Here is a 9255-nt window from a genome sequence, read left to right on the forward strand (position 1 = left end):
AGGCATACGGTGTGTTAGGTTTCATTCGTAGAGGGATTGAGTTCCGGAGCCACAATATCATGCTGTAACTATACAAAACGCTGGTGCGGCCACACTTGGAATATTGTGTACAGTTCTGGTCGCCATATTTTGGGAAGGATGTGGAAGCATTGGAAAAGGTGCAGAGGAGATTACCAGGATGTTGCCTGGTCTGGAGGGAAGGCCTTATGAGGAAAGCTGAGAGATTTGGCTCTGTTCTCATTGGAAAGAAGAAGGCTAAGGGAGGATTTGATAGAGACATATAAGATGATCAGAGGGTAGACAGAGAAAGTCTTTTTCCTAGGATGATGATGTCAGCTTGTACAAAGGGGCATAACTACAAATTGAGGGGTGATAGATTTAAGACAATGTCAGAGGCAGGTTCTTTAATCAGAGAGTGGTAAGGGCTTGGAATGCCCTGCCTGCCAACGTACTTAACTCAGCCTCATTAGGGAGATTTAAACAATCCTTGGATAAGCACATGGATGATGATGGGATAGTGTAGGGGGATGGGCTTAGATTAGTTCACAAGTCGGTGCAACTTTGAGACCCTACGGCTCTGTTCTATGCCGTATTGTTCTATGTTCTAACCATCATCCCTTGACATATAAACATTGCCATCACTGACGTTTTTCATTGATCCTGGGTTGCCAGTATGTATTACCCATTCTTAATTGCTCAGAGAGCAGTTAGGAATCATCCTCATTGCTGTGGGTTTGGAGTCACATTAGACCAAATCAGGTAAGATGGCAGATTTCCTTCTTGAAAGGACTTTAATGAACCAGTGACAGTGGGTCATCATTAGGCCAGCTTTAAAATACGTTTTCTTTAAATTTCAAATTTCACCATCTACCATGGCAGGAATTCAAATCCATATCCCCAGAACAATAGCCTGGGGATCTGGATTACAATTAGTAACATTACCATACACCCCACGCATAACAGCCTTGGGGGTTACCATTGACCAGAACTCTAATGGACCAGACATATAACTACTGCACCCACAAGAGCAGGTCAGAGGCTAGGGATCGTGCACTGAGTCTCCCCAAAGTGTATCAAGCATCTGCAAGGCATGAATTAGGAGTGTAGTGGAATATTTCCTACTTGTCTGGATAAGTGCAGCTCCAACAGATAAGGAGCTTGGGTGACAAGACTGTGCCTTTTAAGAGAAAGATGTTCTCTCCTGTTTCTCCTGTAGAGAGGTGTGGTCACAAAGGTGCAGGAATACCTGCTTCAGACAGGCAGTTAGTAAACAGCTTCGGAGTACTCCCTGGGTGTTTCTCTGTTAAAATGAGATAAAAGAATCATAAATGGGCCGGGGTCAGGTTCACACAGATTCACAAAGTCTTTCGGTTTTGCTTTAGTTTGTTGAAGGTCTGCTGGCTGCAGTAAGCTGCTGGAGTGAACTGTTAGACAAGCGATTTCCTCTCAAAGATCAAAAAACACAGCTTGCTTCTTTCTTCTGGACTGGAGAGAGACAGCATGTGAGTTTTGCTAAATTGTATTTTTGGCAAAGGCCGTGTTTAAAGGATGCTGGCTTTTTTTTTTCATGATGAGGAGGTGCTGGACTTGGGTGGACAATGTTAAAAATCACACAACACCAGGTTATAGTCCAACAGTGGCAGGATCATAAGACACAGAATTTTCTCCACAGTAACAAACTGGTTGCAGCCAGCCAGTTCAGAATTAATCCCCTGAACTAAATGGATTCTGCATCTCTTGGTGATTTTTTTTCTTAAAAGTCCCCTACACGACTGCCAAACAACAGTAGCACTTATTTCTCCACAGCACCCATGTCATGTGCATGTACGTATAGGACACATTGAAGAAACATAGAACTTAGAACATTACTGCACAGTACAGGCCCTTCAGAGCTCAATGTTGTCTGTGAAACCAATCTGAAGTCCATCTAACCTACACTATTCCGTTCTCATCCATATGTTTATCCAAAGATTATTTAAATGCCCTTAAAGTTGGCGAGTCTACTACTGCCGCAGGCAGTGCGTTCCAAGCCCCTACTGCTCTCTAAGAAACTACTCTGATGTCTGTCCTATATATAAAACTCCTCAATTTAAAGCAATGCCCCCTCAGGTTAGCCATCACCATCTGAGGAAAAAGGCTCTCACTGATCTAACCCTTTGATTATCTTATATGTCTCAAATAAATCACCTCTCAATCTTCTCTCTAATGAAAACAACCTCAAGTTCCTCAGCCTTTCCTAGTAAGACCTTCCCTCCATATCAAACAACATCCTAGTAAATCTCCTCTGAGCCCTTTCCAAAGCTTCCACATCCTTCCCATAATGCAGAGACCAGGACTGTACCAAGTATTCCAAGTGCAGCCGCACCAGAGTTTTGTACAGCCACAGTATGACCTCATGGCTCCGAAACTCAATCCCTCTACTAATAAAAGCTAACACACTGTATGCCTTCTTAACAACCCTATCAACCTGGGTAGCAACTTTCAGGGATCTATGTACGTGGAAACCAAGATCCCTCTGCTCATCTACACTCCAAGAATCTTACCAACTTAAAAATCACACAACACCAGGTTATAGTCCAACAGGTTTAATTGGAAACATACTAGCTTTAGGAGCAACGCTCCTTCATCAGGTGGTAGTGGAGGGCTCAATCCTAACATACAGAATTTATAGCAAAAATTTAGTGTGATATAACTGAAATTATACATTGAAAAATTGATTGTCTGTTAAGCCTTTCATCTGTTAGAATACAGTGATAGTTTCACTTCTTTCATGTGTAAATCACAAAACCTTTTTTTAAAAAAGATTGCATTCTCGGGTTAGCTGTTAACAATATGTTGAAGGTGTTGGCCCCCTGTGTTCTCTGTCAATGCCATGATGTTTATATTGATTCTAATCTAAAAAGTGAGATAACGGAGTTCTACATAAATTCATGCAGTTTTTGAGCAAAGTACAATGTACAAATTCACCCCACAAAATATATGTGTATGTGGGTCTTTGTCTGTGTGTGTGTCTGTCTGGGTTGGGGGTTGTGTGAGAAAGTGCATGCGTGTGCGTAGTGAGTGCAGTGTGTCTTAAATCTGTAACGAGGTGCATGTGAGAGTGTGGGAGTGTGTGTGTCTGTAAGGGTGTGTGTCCGTGTGTATGTGTGCATAGGAGCGCCTCTCTGTGTGTGTGAGAGTGTGTGTGTGTAGGGGTATCTGTGTGTATAGTGCAATGGTGGTCATCTGTAATGTGACATGAACCCAAGGACCCGGTTGAGGCCCTCCCTATGGGTACCGAACTTAGCTATCAGCCTCTGCTCAGTCACTTTCCTCTGCTGCCTGTGCTGAAGTCCACCTTGGAGGATGGTCACCCGAAGGTCCGAGGCTGAAGGTCCTGGACCACTGAAGTGTTCCCCAACTGGGAGGGAACCCTCCTGTCTGCTGATTGTTGTGCGGTGCCCATTCATCCGTTTTCGTAGCCTTTGCTCGGACACACTACACACTACACAGACAAAGACCCACATCACACATATATTTTGTGGGATGAATTTGTACTTGCCGGGTTACATTGTACTTTGCTCAAAAACTGCAGGAATTTATGGAAAACTCCGTTATCTCACTTTTTAGATTAGAATCAATCTAAACATCAGGTCATAGACAGAGAACACAGAGGGCTAACACCTTCAACATATGGTCTAGCTATCACCATTGTTAACAGCTAACCCGAGAATGCAAATTTTTGAAAAAAAGGTTTTGTGAGTAACACATGAAAGAAGTGAAACTATGACTGGATTCTAACAGATGAAAGGCTAAACAATCAATTTTTCAATGTATAATTTCAGTTACGTCACACTGTAAATTTTTGCTATAAATTCTGTGTTAGGACTGAGCCCTCCACAACCACCTGATGAAGGAGCGTCGCTCCGAAAGCTAATATGCTTCCAATTAAACCTGTTGGACTATAACCTGGTGTTGTGTGATTTTTAACTTTGCACACCCCAGTCCAACACCGGCATCTCCAAATCAAGAATCTTATCATTAGTCCAGTACTCTGCCTTCCTGTTGCTCCTTCCAAAGTGAATCATTGATGCAGAAAACTTTATTCATATCCCAGCTCCAGGAAGGAAAGATACACTGAGTGGCCAGTGACAAGCAGTGCCCTTCTCTTCAAGGGCAATGCTGACGTGAATGAAAAAGTGAAGGGCAGCGTAAGGATTAAATCAAAATAGAGTTAGCAAGGGAAATAAAATACTCCACGCCCTGCGGTGCCTACCTCTCCCCGAAAACCTCGAGGGTGTTGGTAGATACCGCTTACTGCTTCTCTAGGGATACCTGGGCCCAAACGTAGCCACGGAAGAGGAGCAGACAATCGGCCATGACGACCCCCTCCATGGCCCGCTGCCTGGACCTGTTTTTGGCCAGGCCCAGGAACAGACCCACGAGGAGATGGTTTGCTGCCTATTTTGGAACAGTTGCTGATTAGTGGTTAGACCGTAAGACAATACCAGATAGGAACAAAAATTAGGCCACTCAGCCCATTGAGTCTGCTCCGGCATTCAATCATGGCTGACAAGTTTCTCAACCCCACTCTCCTGCCTTCTCCCCGTAACCCTTGAGCCCCTTAACAATCAAGAACCTATCTATTGCAATCTTAAATATACTCAATGACCTGGCCTCCACAGCCTTCTGTGGCAGTGAATTCCGTAGATGCACAACTCTCTGGCTGAAGAAGGTTCTCTTCCCTTCTAGGATAAAGAACTGTTTGAGCAACAGGAGACAGAGTAGTAGTTGAAGGGAGTTTCTCGAAATGGAGAAAGGTGACCAGTGGTGTTCCACAGGGGTCAGTGCTGGGGCCACTGTTGTTTGTAATATGCATAAATGATGTAGACGAGGGCACTATTGGTATGATCAGCAAGTGGAGTAGCAGAAAGCATAAGGGACTGTCAGAGAATACAGGACGATATAGATAGACTGGAGAGTTGGGTGGAAAATTGGCAGATGGCTTTCAATCCAGACAAATGTGAGGTGATGCATTTAGGCAAGTCTAATTCTGGAGCGAATTATATAATGAACGGAAGAGCCTTGGGAAAGGTTGATGAGCAGAGACATCTGGGAGTGCAGGTCCATTGTACCCTGAAGGTTGCTGCACAGGTGGATACAGTGGTCAAGAAGGCACATGGTATGCTTGCCTTCATCGGACGGGGTATTGAGTATAAGAGCTGAAAATGTGTTGCTGGAAAAGCGCAGCAGGTCAGGCAGCATCCAGGAACAGGAGAATCGACGTTTCGGGCATAAGCCCTTCTTCAGGAATCCAGATTCCTGAAGAAGGGCTTATGGCCGAAACGTCGATTCTCCTGTTCCCTGGATGCTGCCTGACCTACTGTGCTTTTCCAGCAACACATTTCCAGCTCTGATCTCCAACATCTGCAGACCTCACTTTCTCCTATTGAGTATAAGAGCTGACAAGTCATGTTAAAATTGTACAAGGCATTGGTTCAGCCGCATTTAGAATACTGCGTAAAGTTCTGGTCGCCACATTACCAAAATGATGTGGACGCTTTGGACAGCGTGAAGAGGTTTACAAGGATGTTGGGGTCTAGAATAGAGTGGTGCTGGAAAAGCACTGCAGTTCAGACAGCATCCGAGGAGCAGGGAAATCGACGTTTTGGGCAAAAGCCCTTCATCAGGAATACAGGCAGAGAGCCTGAAGGGTGGAGACATAAGTGAGAGGAGGGTGAGGGTGGGGAGAAAGTAACATAAGAGTACAATAGGTGAGTGGGGGAGGGGATGAAGGTGATAGGTCAGGGAGGAGAGGGTGGAGTGGATAGGTGGAAAAGGAGATAGGCAGGTAGGACAAGTCTGGACAAGTCATGGGGACCGTGCTGAGCTGGAAGTTTGGAACTCGGGTGAGGTGGGGGAAAGGGGAAATGAGGAAACTGTTGAAGTCCACATTGATGCCCTGGGGTTGAAGTGTTCCGAGGCGGAAGATGAGGCGTTCTTCCTCCAGGCGTCTGGTGGTGAGGGAGCAGCGGTGAAGGAGGCGCAGGACCTCCACGTCCTCGGCAGATTGGGAGGGGGAGTTGAAATATTGGGCCACAGGGCGGTGTGGTTGATTGATGCGAGTGTCCCAGAGATGTTCCCTGAAGCGCTCTGCTAGGAGGCGTCCAGTCTCCCCAATGTAGAGGAGACCGCATCGGGAGCAATGGACACAATAAGTGATATTGATGGGTGTGCAGGTAAAACTTTGATGGATGTGGAAGGCTCCTTTAGGGCCTTGGATGGAGATGAGGGAGGAGGTGTGGGCACAGGTTATGCAATGCCTGCGGTGGCAGGGCAAGGTGCCAGGATGGGAGGGTGGGTTGTGGGGGGGCGTGGACCTGACCAGGTAATCACAGAGGGAACAGTCTTTGCGGAAGGCGGAAAGGGATGGGAGGGAAATATACAAGGATGTTGCTTGGTATGAAAGGTGCTAGCTATGAAGAGAGGTTGAGTAGGTTAGGTTTATTTTCACTGGAAAAAAGGAGATTGAGGGGGGACTTGATTGAGACTTACAAAATCATGAAGGGTATAGACAGGGTGGATAGAGACAAGCTTTGTCCCAGGGTGAAGGATTCAATAATAAGAGGTCACGCTTCAAGGTGAGAGATGGAAAGTTTAAGGGGGATACACGCAGCAAGTACTTCACACAGAGGGTGGTGGGCGTTTAGAACGCGTTCCCAGCAGAGGTGGTAGAGGCAGGCAGGGTAGATTCATTTAAAATGCATCTGGATAAATGCATGTGTAAGTGGGGAGCAGAGGGATACAGATGCTTATGAATTCACCGACAGATTTAGACAGTACATTTGGATCGGCTCAGGCTTGGAAGGCCAAAGGGCCTGTTCTTGGGCTGTAAATTTTCTTTGTTCTTTGTTTACTCTAAGGCTGTGCCCTCGTCTTCCTACCAAGGGAAACATCATCCCAACATTCACTCTGTCCAAGCCATTCAGTATATGTATGTTTCAATTAGATCCCCCTCATCCTTCTAAACTCAGAGTATACACACAGAGCCCTCAAACATTCCTCATATGTTAAGCTTTTCATTCCTGGGACCATTCTCAAGAACCTCCTTTGAACACACTCCAAGAACATATCCTTCCTGAGATATGGGGCTCAAAACTGCGCACAATACTCCGAATGTGGTCTGACCAGAGCCTTACAGAGTCTCAGAGGTACATCCCTTCTTTTATATTCAGGTCCTCTCAAAGTAAATGCCATCATTGTACTGCCTTCCTACTGACTCAACCTTCAAGATAAGCTTGAGAGAATTCTGGACTAAAACTCCCAAGTCTCTCTGCACTTCAGGTTTCTGAATTTCTCCCCATTTAGAAAATAGTCCATGCCTCTATCCTTCCTGCCAAAGTGCATGACCTCTCACTTTCCCACCTTCTGCAAACCTAGCCAGAATGCCCTCAGTTTCTTTATCTAGCTTGTTAATGTATGAAGTGAAACGTTGTGGTCCCAACACTGACCCTTAACATAGAACAATACAGCAAAGAACAGGCCCTTCGGCCCACGATGGAAATTCGGCCCACCCTTGTGGAACACCATTTGTCACCGGCTGCCATCCTGAGAAGGACGTTTTTATCCCCACTCTCTGCCTTCTGCCACACAGCCAGGCTTCTATCCATGCTAATACCTTGTCGCTAACGCCATGGCCCTTATCTTACTCAGCAACCTCCTGTGTGGCACCTTGTCAAAGGCCTTCTTGAAGTCCACATAGATAATTTCCATCGGCTCTCATTGGTCAAACTTAAAATATTTTGTTACGTATTTCAATAGTTATTCAAATACTTACAATGTACTTTGACTACATTGTAAGAATGAAGTATGTATTGATTAAAGCCTGGCTGTGGAGCAATCAATTTACATCTGGAACACAACACCTTACACTTGCCTTTATATAAATAAAAAGTTAGGATTTAGGCTATCTCCTTACAATACATTGATGGAGGTAGGGCCTCATCTGGTCCATAACACTGGACACCACTCAGGACAAAGCAGCTGCCTGATTGACTCCATGTGTACAATCATCCACTCCCTCCACCACCGATGCTCAGTAACAGGAGTGTGTACTATCTACAATATATATTGCAGTAACTCACTAAGGCTCCTCCGACATTACCTTCCAAATCCATGACCTTTAACGCTTGGGAGAAAAGGGCAGCAGATACATGGGAACACTACCCACCTGCAAATTCCCCTCCAAGCCACTCACCATCCTGACTTAGAAATATATCGCTGTCTGTTCAGTGTTGTTGGGTCAAAATCCTGGAACTCCCTCTCACCAGCACTAAGAGGGGAGGCGATGGCTTAATGGTATTATTGATAGATTATTGATCCAGAGACCCAGGGAATCTGGGTTTGAATCCCACCACGGCAGATGGCAGAATTTGAAGTCAATAAAAATCTGGAAATAAGTGGCTAATGATTGCTGTGAAACTAGGTAGCTGTTTGGAAAAAGCCCATCTGGTTCACTAATATCACTTAAGAAAGGAAACTGCCATTATTACCTGGTCTGGCCAACAAGTGACTCCAGACCCACAGCAATGGGGTCAACTTTTAACTGAGGAGATTAGGGATGGGAAATAAATAAATTATTCGTCCCGTGAATAAATTAAAAAATACTCTTTACTGAGGAAAATACAAGAAATCTCCAAGGGACAAGGGAGAGTGGGTTGAAGGAAATCAGTTTTCATAAGACGTTTGTGGTGGAGAAATTAATGATAGGGGTAGTGATCACAGTGGGTGGGGGGGGGGGGGGGGGGGGGGCATAAGGAGAAATCCCAAAGAAAATTGTAATCTCTTTATTTTAATTTAAAATTCTGTTTCTTTAAAAACAGAAAACACCGCTGAATTCAAAATGGTCAAGGCTGATCACATGATTGCGTTTCTAGAAAATTCTGAAGCCCCTGCATTGTATAGACATTCCAGCTATAGCGGAGACATTAGGGACAAGCTACCTGCTTCCAGCCAAACAATCCCTATGGAAGCAGGCCATTCAGCCCTTAAGAGTCTGTACTGACCCTCCAAAGATCATCCCCAAAAGATCCACATCCCTACCATATCACTGTAACCCTGCATTTCCTATGGCTAATCCACCTAATCTGTTCATTCCTGGACACTATGAACAATTTAGCATGGCCAATCCACCTAACCTGCACATCTTTGGACTGTGGGAGGAAACTGGAACACCCAGAGGAAACCCACACAGACATGGGAAGAATATGCAAACTT

This window comes from Chiloscyllium plagiosum, unplaced genomic scaffold (genome assembly GCF_037043375.1).
Source record: "Chiloscyllium plagiosum isolate Xiang-an unplaced genomic scaffold, Cpla_swu_hap1 HiC_scaffold_7, whole genome shotgun sequence".
Taxonomy (NCBI): domain Eukaryota; kingdom Metazoa; phylum Chordata; class Chondrichthyes; order Orectolobiformes; family Hemiscylliidae; genus Chiloscyllium; species Chiloscyllium plagiosum.